The 14860-nt window shown below is 43.2% G+C and overlaps 1 protein-coding gene across 1 annotated transcript in view; it reads left to right on the top strand.

Annotated features, from left to right (window-relative positions):
• The first annotated feature begins 11605 nt into the window (after nt 1-11605).
• The window catches only part of LOC129561627 (placenta-specific gene 8 protein), a 33535-nt gene continuing 30280 nt past the window's right edge, over nt 11606-14860 (top strand). Inside the window, exon 1 of the mRNA XM_088836430.1 lies at nt 11606-11758. The gene's annotated coding sequence lies outside the window, so the exon portion shown is untranslated. The remainder of the gene's footprint in view (nt 11759-14860) is intronic.

Raw genomic sequence — 14860 nt, 5'->3', positions numbered from 1 at the left:
AGAGAAGACAAAGACGCATAGAGCAAATGGAAAACAGTCCAGAAGACAAACTAATGAAGCGCTGGAGCAGATGCTGTCGTCTCCTTGTGCTGGGGGCGGGGTGGGGAAGAGATGGAGCTGTGTGTTAGTGGGGTGAGGTTATATCAGGGGGTCCTCTCCTGGCTCACCTACTCACTGGCCTGCACCTTCAAGGCGACTTTTCTTCATCTTTTATCCTCAGAGTTCCTGCAGCTTCGATTTCTAAGGGGAATTTATTTTAAATGTAGTTATCATGCTTTTGAACTGTGGTGTTGGAGAAGACTCTTGAGAGTCCCTTGTACCGCAGGGAGATTCAACCAGTCCATTCTAAAGGAGATCAATCCTGGGTGTTCATTGGAAGAACTGATGCTAAAGCTGAAACTGCAATACTTTGGCCACCTCATGCGACGAGTTGACTCACTGGAAAATACTCTGATGCTGGGAAAGGTTGGGGGTGGGAGGAGAAGGGGACGACCGAGAATGAGATGGCTGGATGGCATCACCGACTCTGTGGACATGAGTGTGAGTGAACTCCGGGAGTTGGTGTTGGACAGGGAGGCCTGGCATGCTGTGATTCATGGGGTCACGAAGAGTCAGACACGACTGAGCAACTGAACTGAACTGAACTGAAGTCTAATTGAACTATAAGGTATGAAGGAAGAAAAAAAAATTTTTTTCAGATGTAGAAAGACTCAAAAAATGAACTTCCCATACTTCTTATCTTAAGAAGTCCCATTCAGTGTGATCGAGCTAAATGAGAGTGTGAACCATGAGAAAGGATTACTTAGACTCTGAAACCTCCTGAGAAGAAACAAGAGAAAGATTTGAGTGAATAGAAACACAGCAGGTCTAGAAAACAACTGGGCTGGTTGAGCACCGAAGAACTGATTCTTTCAAACTGTGGTGCTGGAAAAGACTCTTGAGAGTCCCTTAGACTGCAAGAAGATTGAACCAATCAATTCTAAAGGAAATCAACCCGGACTATTCATTGAAAGGACTGATGCTGAAGCTCCAGTACTTTGGCCACTTGATTCAAACAGCCGACTCTCTAGAAAAGACCCTGATGCTGGGAAAGATTGAAGGCAGGAGGAGAAGGGGGCGACAGAGGATGAGATGGAAAGATGGCATCACTGACTCGATGGACATGAGTTTGAACAAACTCTGGGAGATGGTGAAGGATAGGGAAGCCTGGCAAGCTGTTGTCCATGGGGTCTCAAAGAATCAGCATGACTTAGCAATTGAACAAGAACAAAAAAAAAAACAACTGGTCCAAACTGGAACGAGAAGGTGGAGGGTTTTAGGAAGGAGCCCTCCAGGTACAGCAGAATTCCCAAGATTTGAAACTGGCATTGAGAAGGTGATTAAAGTGCATAAGAAATACAGGAATAGAAACTTCAGAGGAAAAAAATCCTGACTCTTCAGTTAACTAACTCTGTGACTTTTTGCTAGTTGCTTAACTTCTCTGCCTGGCAGTTTCAAAACTCATAACAGGAGGTTAATTATAACTGTCATGAGAACTAAGTTAGTAATTGCACAGCAACTACAAAAGAGCCCAGCAATTAATAAGGTGCATTAAAAGCATAAAGATAAATGAAGTTTGGCTCCGCCCTTAAAAAAGTCATATAGTCATAATAAGATTAATATTGCTTAAAAAACTATTTCGATGCAACAATTGGGCAATATATACATTTCTTAATGATGGGCCCAAAACAGGATATAAGCTGTATCAGTTTCAAAAATGGAAAAGTAAAAACAGAAAGGACAGAAGCTGGGAAGCAGAAATGGGAAGGAAGGCAGGAGGGCATGGTCACGACACGGCTCATCTCACAAAAGGCAAAATTGGGAATTACAGTCACAAGTAGAGAAAACCGAAAACAAAGGTCTACACACAGCATTTAAAGTCGCCAAGGAAGGGCTTCCCTGGTGGTCCAGAGGCCGAGACTCTGCCTGCTGGTGCAGGGGTCACAGGTTCAATCCCTGGTCCAGGAGGATTTCACATGGCGAGGGGCAGCGAAGCCTGTGTGCCGCAACTGCTGAGGTCCATGCGCCCTAGAGCCAGTGCTCCACAAGAGAAGCCACCACAATGCCCGTGCACCACAAGAGAACAGCCCCCACTTGCTGCAACTAGAAAAAACCCACATGCAGCAAAGAAGACCCACCGCATCATCATCATCATCAGTCCAGTCGCTCAGTCGTGTCCGACTCTTTGCAACCCATGCACTGCAGCACGCCTGGCCTCACTGTCCATCGCCAACTCTCACAGTTCACTCAAACTCATGTCCATTGACTCGGTGATGCCATCCAACCATCTCATCCTCTGTCACCCCCTTCTCCTTCTGCCTTCAATCTTTCCCAGCATCAGGGTCTTTTCCAATGAGTCATCTCTTCGCATCAGGTGGCCAAAGGATTGGAGTTTCAGCTTCGGCATCAGTCCTTCCAGTGAATATTCAGGACCGATTTCCTTTAGGCTGGACTGGTTGGATATCCTTGCAGTCCAAAAGACTTTCAAGAGTCTTCTCCAACACTACAGTTCAACCACAGCCATTAATAAATAATTTTAAAATAAAGTTATGAAGGAATTAATGCAGAAATTTAAAATAGTCCTGGTGCTATATCAAGAGTGGAGAGAAGAGGGAAACTGGGAATGTGTAATCCTCTATCATACAGCAAGCCAGAAATAATGTCTAAAGTTATTAACTAAAAAAGAGTAGTATATTTATGAGAAATGAAGATAAAACCCAGAAAACTAAAAACAGAAACAAAAATGATTGCGTTAACATGATTTTGCTCTATGGAACAAGATTACATCAACTGAAGGGTGGAACAGAAAGCCGCTACTTCTCTGGTTATAAAAACCTTCTGTATTATTGGAAAAAGTTCAGCTATTTGTGTGATCTTCACAGTGACTCAGGGGTAAAGAATCCACCTGCCAATGCAGGAGATGCAGGTTCAATTCCTGGGTGAGGAAGATGCCCTGGAGAAGGAAATGGCACCCCACTCCAGTATTCCTGCATGGAAAATTCCATGGACAGAGGAAGCTGGCATGCTACAGTCCATGGAGTCATGAGAGATTTAGACACAACTTAGCCACTGAACAAAAAATGTTCACTTTGAAGAAAAATGAAAATGTTTTTGAAAATATACATTTACAATTTTTCTTGCGACAATTTTGCAGTTGTCAGATTCTTAAGTGGTTAATATAATTTGCTGTCATTAGCATCTGAAATTGTCCTCAAATTCCTTCTTTTTTTCCTTTGGAAAGAAATAGGGAATTTGGATACATGTATATGTATGGCTGAGTCCTTTTGCTGTTCACGTGACAATGTCACATTGTTAATTGGCTTCAGTTCAGTTCAGTTCAGTCTCTCAGTCATGTCCGACTCTTTGCAACCCCATGAATCACAGCTCGCCAGGCCTCCCTGTCCATCACCTATATCCCAATACAAAATAAAAAGATCAAAAGAAAAAAAGATAAAGAATTTTAAACCTGAGGGTTATAACCCAGAAGATAGTCTTTCTTTCTTTGTTTTCAATACAGTTTCAGTTTTTTGGAGCTTTTTTTTTTTTTGGTTGGTTATTTTTATGACTCCTTGAAGATTAAACTTCTCTCTGATCCTGGAAGGTTTTGATGTTGAACAAATATTGATAAGTTTGAAGGGGTACAAATTACTAGCTTTCCCAGAGTCCTCAAGCTGCAGTCTCTTCATTTTAATTAATTATTCCTTTGGTCTCTTGTTCAAGAGCTGGCAGATTTGCACAAAAATTAAAGCTTTCTAAAGCCTCTAGAAGCTTCCACCACAGCTGTCATTTCTCTTGTACACGTCAGTTTTCTTTCTCGGTTGAGATGGAGAGGAAGTTAAGAAGAATCAAAAAATCAAGGTTTCCTTGATACTGGGAAGGAGGTTCAAGATCTCTCAAGGGTCCTCGGACTCAGTAACAAAGATGGGTATTTGCACATCTGAACGCAAACGGACGCCAGTGAAGCCAAACACATGGCTCAGTTCCCGGGTTCCTACTGAGCCATCACGTGGGGACCAAGGACACACCAGGGCAGTTGTGCCTCCTCTTCAGTGTGCTTCTCCCAAGTGCCAGGCAAGCCTGTGATAAAAGACATTTTCACCTATTGAGATAGAGGGAAGTCATTCTGGCTTTTGCATGAGTTAACTTGAATTTTATGCTAACTAAGATATCCTGTTTGTGACCTATCAAGGATACACCGTACATCTCTTTTAATTAGTACAGAAAAGGGCACACTGATCAGAAGAAAAGAATGTCTGTGTGAAAAATACAGATTAAAACGCCTCTCTTCCTGGAATGCCAGTGCTGGTCCTGCTTTGGGGATAAGATTTCCTTCCCAGGTGGAAAGGCCACACCGACTGGCTGTCTATGTACTGATTGATGTAGGGCGATTTTTTTTGAAATTTTGAAGATATGTATGGGTTTCCCTGGTGGCTCAGGTGGTAAAGAATCTGCCTGCAATATGGACGACCTGGGTTCTATCCCTGGGTTGGAAAGATCCCCTGGAGGAGGGCATGGCAACCCACTCCAGTATTCTCGCCTGGAGAATCCCCATGGACAGAGGAGCCTGTGGGCTATGGTCCACAGGGTCACAAAGAGTCAGACTGAGTGCCGAAGTACAGCACAGCTACGTATCCCTAAGTTGGTTTGTTTTTGTTTGTTTGTTTTCTTTGTTTTTGTTTTGCTTGTCTGAGCTGAATCTTCTTTGCTGCACAAGGGCTTTCTTTAGTTGTGGAGAGTGGGGTGGGGGGCCACTCTCTAGTTGCAGTGGTTGGGCTTCTCACTGTGGTGGCTTTTCTTGTTTCAGAGTATGGGCTTTAGGGCACATGGGCTCCGTAGTTTGGCTCACAGACTTACTTGCCCTGATGCATGTGGGATCTTCTTGATCCAGGGATTAAACCCATGTCCCCTGCATTAGCAGGCGGATTCTTAACCACTGGACCACCAGGGAAGTCCCATTTAATGTTCTTTGTTCTGACAAGATACAAAACTGTGCTGGAAGCCATGCTTTTCTGGAGCAGCGTCTTCGAGTTCTCTGGGAAACTGACTTCTGGGCTAGTCTGTAGTTGGGCTCAAATAAAACTCTATAGGGATTGTTCCAGAGAAGGCAATGGCAAGCCACTCCAGTACTATTGCCTAGAAAATCCCATGGATGGAGGAGCCTGTTAGGCTGCAGTCCATGGGGTCGCTAAGGGTCGGACACGACTGAGCGACTTCACTTTCACTTTTCACTTTCACACATTGGAGAAGGAAATGGCAACCCACTCTAGTGTTCTTGCCTGGAGAATCCCAGGGACGGGGGAGCCTGGTGGGCTTCCGTCTATGGGGTCACACAGAGTCAGACACAACTGAAGTGACTTAGCAGCAGCAGCAGCAGCAGGGATTGTTCACTGATTATTTTCATTGACACTGTCCTACCACAGGTCGAATCTTTGCAGCTTCCACTTCAGCGTGTCTGGAGGAGTCCCATCATTTGATATGATTTTTGTCTACCCTGAGCCACACACCCACTTCCTATTTCAGACAAGGCCAGTACACAGTTAAAAAAAGAACAAAGATGAGATGAAAAGATATCACAACCTTATCCAAGTCCCTGGTTCTAGACACTTGGAAGGGCTGTTAAAATCTCTGTCTCAGGCTCTTGTTTCTTATTTTTTTATGTTCTGCTTGGGGAAAGGAGGGTAAGTAAGTGGGTTCTGTTACCCGCAGCCTATACACAGCCTCTCCCTAAGGAGAGTTGCTACATTTCATGAAGAAAGTTGGGGCTGTCTACAAGTCTGCAGCCATTGAGTATGGAGACCGGATTCCCCCAAGAAAGGGATAGTCGTCTACTAGCTAGAGAAGAACAGGCATTTAACCTGCAGTTAGGAGCCCTCAATAAGATACAGGGAAACAAAGGTCACAACCTCTTCTATAGCACCTCCTTATTTATCATAAAACCGTGTTTTCAATTGCACCCTTCTGGAAATGTATGTCCACCAGATGTAAACCGACGGATTGCTGGCATGAGCTGGGGTGAATGTGCATCTAAGCACAGAAATATATTTCCACAGAAACTGGTTTTGTAATGTTGATATTCTCCTCATTGGTACACATGTACAATGGAATAGTACTCAGTCATTAAAAAGAATGAAATAATGCCTTTAGAGCTTCCCTGGAAGCTCAACTGGTAAAGAATCTGCCAGCAATGCAGGAGACCCTGGTTAAATTCCTGGGTCAGGAAGATCCGCTGAAGAAGGGATAGGTTACCCACTCTAGTATTCTTGGGCTGCTCTTGTGGCTCAGCTGATAAAGAGTCCACCTGCAATGCAGGAGACCTGGGTTCAATCCCTGGGTTGATAAGATCCTCTGGAGAAGGGAAAGGCTACCTACTCCAGTATTCAGGCCTGGAGAATTGCATGAACTCTATAGTCCATGGCGTCCCAAAGAGTATGTCACAACTGAGTAACTTTCATTAATGCCATTAGCAGCAACATGGATGAACCTAGAGAGGGTCGTATTGACACCGTCTAAAGTAAGTCAGACAGAGAAGGTGAAATATCATATGACATCCCTTAAATGAGAAATCTAAAAAGAAATGATACAAATGAACTTACTACAAAACAGAAAGAATCTCACAGACTTAGAAAGCGAACTTATGGTTGCTAGAGGGACAGGATAGGTTAGGGACTTTGGGAAAGTCATGTACACACCGCTATATTTGAAATGGATAACCAACAATACCTATTGTATAGCACGTGAAACTCTGCTCAATGTTATGTGCCAGCCTGGATGGGAGGGAGGTTTGGGGGAGAACGGATCATGTATATGTATGGCTGAGCCCCTTTGCTGTTCACTTGAAACTACCACAACATTGTTAATTGGTTATATCCCAACACAAAATTGTTTGTGGCGTTAAAAAAATTTTAATAATAAAAATCTATTTTGATTTTTAAAAATATATTCTTTCCCTTTAACAAGTGTGTTGTAAATCATCCGGTCTTTGTTTGTTCATTTTCCTTCCCCAGGAAAGAAAGAATTATGTGAGCTGGACCCTCTCTGTGCTGCACTAGCTGTGCCAGCAGTTCCTCCTCAGTCAGAGGTCACAGCCTCTTAGTCTTCTCTCCACGGAAAGCTTAATCATTTGTACGCTATAACTGAAAAACAAGAACTCGTAAACCAAAAGAATCTTTGGCAGCTGTCTTTTTAGGACAAGATATGACTGCTCCTGGAGAGCTGCCATGATTTCGAACAATGTTTATAACAATGAGCCCAGAGTAAAACAAAGGAAACCAAGATTCATTTACACATGCCCTGAGAAAACCCTGAAAAGAGAAATGTTTTGCCCTCATTCACATCTGAAACTGCTCAATTTTTCTACGAAAATTTTTATATAGTAGCCAGTTTTCTGGCTAGAAGAATATGAATTACTGTTTCAAAAGAAACTGGCCCTCTGCTTGCTTTGAATGATAGCTCCAATTATCCCAGATGCTGATTAGAAAATGGCATTCAGTACAGAACATAGCTCCAACCGTTTTCTTTTTAAGAACGAAAACGATTTCTAACTCACAGCTTTTTAAAATTTGACAGATGATCCACATATAAAATTCACCCTTTTGGAGTACAGTTCAGTGATTTTTGGTATATTCACAAAATTGTTCAAAGTTGTAGCTATGTGCTACATGTCAGTTCCTCTCCACATGCTGCTGCTGCTGCTAAGTCGCTTCAGTCGTGTCCGACTCTGTGCGACCCCATAGACGGCAGCCCACCAGGCTCCCCTGTCCCTGGGATTCTCTAGGCAAGAACACTGGAGTGGGTTGCCATTTACTTCTCCAATGCATGAAAATGAAAAGTGAAAGTGAAGTCACTCAGTCGCGACCCCATGGACTGCAGCCCACCAGGCTCCTCCGTCCATGGGATTTTCCAGGCAAGAGTACCTCTTCACGTGAGTACAACATAAATAAACAAAGATAAACCAGAAACTAAAGAGACTGGTTATCTTCAGGGGATGGGTAGGAAAAGAAGGTGGGAGGGGGATGGGAATAGGACAGCAGAGATGAAGTGGGATTAACCCTTTTCTGAGTACCCACATCAAAGTGGACAGGAAAGAAAAGAAATAACCTAAGTAACTTTGGAAAACAGTACTTTGACCTGATCCTGCAAAGCTAAAAACAAAGAACTGTACGCAACTGTAGTCTAGTTGCTACATTGGTTGCTCACAGAAGTATGGGTTAGCAGTTCTGAAAGCATCTTGTGTACATACCAGGAGTGAACACATAAGTAAAGATATTGTAGAAAACGAGAGCTCACTTTTTCGTTGTCTGAAAAAGAACTTAAAAAAAGACAAGGAGGAAAGCTACAAGGAGGAAAGCTAGAAGTAAACCTCATGGAATTGGATTAGAATTAGAAGTATCAGTATGAAGTCATGATTTTGATCAATAATGATGGATGGATGTACATGCATACATATTCATTCATGTGTATAAGTAAATGAACATGAGTCTTCTCTTTACTAAAGGACCCTAAAAGCAATGAGAATCCAACAGCCATGAGCTTGTCTAGAACAGATCTTTTCTAAATACCATTCTCCAGTGAAAGAACCTAGGGCTCCTTGAAGAAGAGGTTAATTTCACATAGATACTCTTCAAACAAGTCAGAGTCATGAAAACAAGGGAAACCTGGGGCACTTCTCCAGTTAGCCAACCCAATAGTTGAGACGTTCTCTGCAGTGTTTGTCGTATGTTGCTTTGTCAAACAAGACTAGGTTATTGAGCTTGCCACGAACTCTGCCTTCAGACCACTGTATTTTGGCCTGGCCCCTGGATTTGTTCACTGGGTCTCTTTGTCTTTCTTGGCTGACTTTCCAGCATCTTTCCTCTTCTTGTCATCCTTGAGTGGCACAGTGAAGCTGAAAGAACAGATGCTACCTCTGCCACCTTGCAGTTGGTCAAACACCTAAGATGTTGGTCAAAAAGGCTAGTCTTCTAATTTTAGAGGTAAGGAAACCAAAGTTTACATTTTGAGTTGACTTCCAGAGGCCTCATAGCTATCAAGGTGCACAAGCAGGATTTTATTCTGCATCAGCTCAGCTACAAACGATGGCTCCTTTTACTACATCACATCCAATTTCTATATAACATTTTTTTTACACTTGAGCTTCTTCTTTTTGAAATAACTTCATAACATTTTGATTTCTGATTCATAATTTAAGCCTTTCGGAAATGAGAGTGGCCAGTCTTTTCACTCCCTCTGAGGTTGTATGGAATGGCAGATCTTTCTCGCTAGAGCAGACTGTAAGGTGAAAACGTGGGGAGGGATGTGGTGTAGACCTCAGCAGACAAAGACTGCAGTCCTGTGTCAGCCAATTCCTAACTGCCACCTTCTAGCCACTTAACGTTGCTGTGACTCAGTTTCCTTGCCAATTAAATGGAGGTGACAATCATACCTACCCCACAGAATTGTGTGTGTGTGTTCAGCCGCTCAACCATGTCCAACTCTTTGGGACCCCATAGATGGTAGCCCACCAGACTCCTCTGTTTATGGGATTCTCCAGGCAAGAATACCAGAGTGGGTTGCCATTTCCTCCTCCGGGGGTTCTTCCCAAGCCAGGGATCGAACCTGCATCTCCTGCATTGCAGGTGGATTCTTCACCACTGAGCCGCCATACAATTTTACATACAGAATTATGAGGAAAATTTAATAAATCAACACATGAAAAGCATTTAGAGGACCTCCCTGGTGGTCCAGTGGCCAAGACTCTGTGCTCTCAATGCTGGGGGCCCAGGTTTGATCCCTAATCAGGGAACTAGACCCACATGCTGCAACTAAAAGTTCACATGTGTCAACTGCAAGCTGTCATTTGCCATCTGCCTCTGCAGGAATTCCTTGTGGCTCAGCTGGTAAAGAATCCTCCTGCAATGCGGGAGACCTGGGTTCGATCCCTGGGTTGGGAAGATGCCCTGGAGAAGGGAAAGGCTACCCACTCCAGTATTCTGGCCTGGAGAATTCCATGGGTCCATGGGGTTGTAAAGAGTCGGACACGACTGAGCAACTTTCACTTCACTTCACTTCACTTCTGCAGGAACTGATTTCTATGCGGCTGCAGCTCTTGACCTTCAGCATGCCGTGAAGGGAATTCAGGAATGGGCACTCTGTGTTCTGGGAAAACTGGCAGAACAGGTCTTCAGAGAGTTAAATATTTTCAGGAACTGATTCTCTGAGCCCAATCCTTGCATCTCCTCGTCTCTAGAAAAGCACTAAATCCCTTCATGGGGACATCAGCTCCTTGTGACTAGCAGAAAACTTTTGCAAATATAAGTGCCTGATTGCGCGAACTCCCCCTTCACCAAAACCACATGTATCCCGACTGTCCCTCATCACTGTGGAACAGCTTCTCAGCACTATCTGAGGTGCTGTCTCCTAGGCTGCAGTCTTCATTTTGCCCCAAAGAAAACTTAACTAGCAACTCTCATGTTGTGCATCTTTTTAAGCTGATACATACCACAACTAAAGATCCCACATGTGACAGCAAAGACCCAATGCAGCCAAATCCAAAATAAATAAATACTTTAAAAAAAAAAAAGCATTTAGTACAGTGCCCGAAGTATTCCCACATGGCTCAGTGGTAAAGAATCCACCTGCAAATTCAGAAGACACAGTTTGGATCCCTGGGTGGGGAAGATCCCCTGGGAGAGGAAACGGCAACCCACTCCGATATTCGTGCTGGGGAAATCCCATGGACAGAGGAGCCTGATGGGCTACAGTTCATGGGGTTGCAAAGAGTCAGACATGACTTAGCAACTAAATAATAACAACAGTTCAGTTCAGTTCAGTCGCTCAGTCGTGTCCGACTCTCCACGACCCCATGAATCACAGCACGCCAGGCCTCCCTGTCCATCACCAACTCCCGGAGTTCACTCAAACTCATGTCCACAGAGTCGGTGATGCCATCCAGCCATCTCATTCTCAGTCGTCCCCTTCTTCTCCCGCCCCCAACCTTTCCCAGCATCAGAGTCTTTTCCAGTGAGTCAACTCATCGCATGAGGTGGCCAAAGTATTGCAGTTTCAGCTTTAGCATCAGTCCTTCCAATGAACACCCAGGATCGATCTCCCTTAGAATGGACTGGTTGGATCTCCTTGCGGTACAAGGGACTCTCAAGAGTCTTCTCCAACACCACAGTTCAAAAGCATCAATTCTTCGGGGATCAGCTTTCTTCACAGTCCAACTCTCATATCCATACAACAACAACAACAAGGGAAAACAAATGAGTCCAAAGAGTCAGAAGAAAAAAAGCAGTGTCTGATTAGACACAGAATTCCCGATAGCTTGTTTCCTCTTAACACTACCTAAGCTCCCCAGTTTAAAAATGGCAATAAATACACACTAAATCTTATTGAGTTAAAGGGTAAAATTTAAAAATTGCTAAGTTCTGCCAGGCAGGTAAAATCAATCAAATTATATAATGAATCAAATCTGTTTTTACCTTAAAAAGATATATGAGTGTACTTAATAAAAGATAGGAGAAGGAACACTTTTTTTTTTTTTAATAGTTTCGGTTTCAAGGAAAAAGAAACATACTTTGAAAATTCTTCTGCCTGGATTTCATTGGCCAATAAAAAACCGCTGAATATGTACTTTGACTAAAACAAACTGCAATTGAATACACTTCTTTCCTGCGTCTTTCACTTCTAGTGAGATTCTCTAAGCCACAAGACACAGCTGCCCAGAACCTATTTCTTAACTGTAAGTACTTTGAAATGAAGCATTTCTTTAAAACTTATCTCAGCACTTAAAAAAGAAAGTTCTCTTTAAAAGTATTTGATTTCCTTGTTTCTATTTCTCAAATATAGAGAAATATTTTTATTTGAGGTTCAACAGAAGGACCAATGTTTTCTTGTCTAATTGTTTTAACTGTAGTAAATTAAGTCGTATTCAACATGTGCCAAGCATGTGTGAGATGCCACACTTTTCATAAGGCAGTCTTGAATCATGAACTACTGCTTTCAGCAGGAAACATATATTAGGCATTGTGTCTATAACTGGGTCATGAATTTCACTGTTTATTTCATACATAGGTATGTTTACTTGTACTGGTCTAATGTCTTTGTATTTTGTAATTATTTTGCTTGGTTTTTGAAACTTGGGTTTTGAAACTATTCTGCTTGAAAACAGAAGATGGAATTTTGTAGATTTAGCTAAATCATGAGAACAATGAACGAATGAGAATAAAGTTTGAGAATCCTTGAATGTGAATCTTTGGTAAGAAAGTAAGGAAAACAGACTAGAATGCTTCAAACTTCAATTCGAGTGCTTTATTTATATGTGTAAAGAGACCATTTCTCACTATACATTTGTGAGCTTTCAAAATGAGAAGTTATGAGATGAAAATGCATCCATCAAAATTTAAAAAAAAATTTAACATGGATAAACACCAGAAAGAAGAGGAAAATTGAAGCGATATATTGTTTAATATTAATGCAATTAGTGTAGTATATTAATACTATTAGAAAGATAAGGGGCTATCCTTTTCAAGATAAGGGGCTGTTCTTAGAAAGATGACGTGTTCCAAGACTGGAAAGACAGGTGTAAGATTAACTGTGACTATTAATGGGTGAAATGAGGATGTTTAAATGGTGAACCAAATCCTGCAAGGTTTCTGGCCATTGAGGTCATCCCATGAAAGGAGTCTTCTGCAGAAAGGAGTCCCAGTCTCTCTTCCAAGCCTCTCCACCAAGATCCTCATTTCAATTCCTCCTGCCTCCATTCTACCTTTTTTTCTGAATGGCCCCCATCAACTCTTTCATCACTCACTCTGCTCTGTGGGATCAAAGTTGGCAAGAAATGCAACAACCGTGTGGTCACTCAGTGATAGGCAGAGCTGCTGACCATGGAGAGGGAACTATAGACTCTCTTGAACTCCTGTTAAATCAAACACAGACACTTCACACATTGGGCACCCAGTGGTGTTTGCTAAAGTGGGTTTGGTCTGCAGTTATTCTTGGTTTTTGTTTTTGGTTCTGCTGGGTCTTCACTGCAGCACACGGGCTCTTCCTTGTGTTGTGGAGCATGGACTTGTGTGTGGAGTGCATGGGCTCTGTAGCTGCAGAGCATGTGCTTCTTTAGTTGTGGCCCACACACTCATTCTGCCCCGCGGCGTGTGGGATCTTAGTTCCTTGATCAGGGATCAAACACAGGTTACTTGCACTGGAAGGCGGATTCCTAACCATCAGACCACCAGGGAAGCCCTATATCGGCGGTTATTCTTTTTATTTTTTAAATTTTTATTTATTTGTGGCTGGGCTGGGTCTTTGTTGCTGCACAGGTTTTCTCTAGTTGTGGCAAGCAGGGGCTACCTCTAGTCATGGTACACGAGCTTCTCATTCCAGTGGCTTCTCTTGAGGAGCCTTAGGGTGTGCAGGCTTCCATAGCTGCCACATGGGCTTAGCTGTCCCTTGGCATGTGGGCTCTTCCTGGACCAGGGATCAAACCTGGGTCCCTTACTTTGACAGGTGGATTCTTAACCACTGGACCACCAGGGAAGTCCTACAGTTATTCTTAACAGAAGAGAAATAAAAACGCCCAGAGATGTGGGTTACAAAGTACCCCCGGTAAAGTCACAGACGGACCATTCTCCTGAGATGCACGGCTGGCAGCCCAGGGGTGAGCGGGGCTAGTTCAGCCTGTGCTCCTTGACCAGCTGGAGGCCCTGGCATGACCGCATCTGCCTGGAGAAGAGGAAGGTTTTTTTTTTTCCGAATTCTCACCAAGGTGGGTCTACGCAGAAGGGCTACATTACTCTACATGACAGCACCCTACGGCAGATGGGGCAGCAGGCCTGGGGGTTCTCAGTCAGATTCCTGGACCCCAGCCCAGCCCACCTAAATCACAATCTCCGGAGACAGTGCCCAGGAATCTACATCGTAAACAACTTCTCCAAGCAGCTTTTACGCACTGAAGCTTTGAAGACCACTGAACGGAGGAGACAGGCTTATAGACAAGGTCCCAGAAATTCTTAGAAACATTGCCAGGCACTAAAGTGATTTCGGGGAAGTTGTCTTTTGTTATCTTGCCCTCAACTGTTGCTGTTGATCTTTAACCTTGAGGGGTTGCAGTCAAACACCGTCAGGGACTTAATGGCTGAAGCAACGAGATTTGCAGTTGTTTGGATGTTTTGTGTTTGTTTTTCTTTTATATTTCATTGCAACCTAAAGGATCCCTAGAGTTGTGAAATGCTATTTAAGCCTCAGAGAAGTAAGTGTGTTTTTTTTTCCTCTCCCAGTTGATGACTATCAGAGAGTCGAGTAAGAACTTGAGTAAGTTCTTGAGTAAGAACTCTCATGTGAGAAGATGCAAGATCTTTTTCAGAATAAGATACATTGGTCAAAAAAGAAATCTGGGATGCTGGTTCTTACTGCTGTTTGCTCTGGGCCAGGCTGGATGGAGCAAGCTTCCCCACTGCTATAGGAAACCTTCCTGAGAAATGAAATTTGAAACCTCCTGGGGCCCCCACTCTCTACTTGGTTCACTGTACATAAGTCCACAGGTGCACCTGGGGCCCCACCATTTTTCATATTCGAAAGAGGAAGTCAAAAGAAGTGAAAGAAACAGAAACCAAGCAGAGCTTAGACTTTGGAACTAAAAACTGTTTAGGCCCCTACACTGAGGAGGTAAACTTTCCAACAAACTAACTGGCAGTCAGCACACAGCTGCTGGCGACAAAATATTCAGATTACCATTGGTGGACTTCAAATGCTCTCAGCGGATGCTCCAGTCTCTGCTTAATGAAATATTCATATACTTATATTAAAAATCACAACATAAGTTTTCCCCATGGCTCAGTGGTAA

Source organism: Moschus berezovskii, chromosome 5, assembly GCF_049115385.1.
Source record: "Moschus berezovskii isolate FMDL1 chromosome 5, NW_MosBer_1.0, whole genome shotgun sequence".
NCBI classification, from domain to species: domain Eukaryota; kingdom Metazoa; phylum Chordata; class Mammalia; order Artiodactyla; family Moschidae; genus Moschus; species Moschus berezovskii.
The sequence above is the reverse complement of the archived record's forward strand: the minus strand, read 5'-3'. Positions and strand labels throughout refer to the sequence as shown.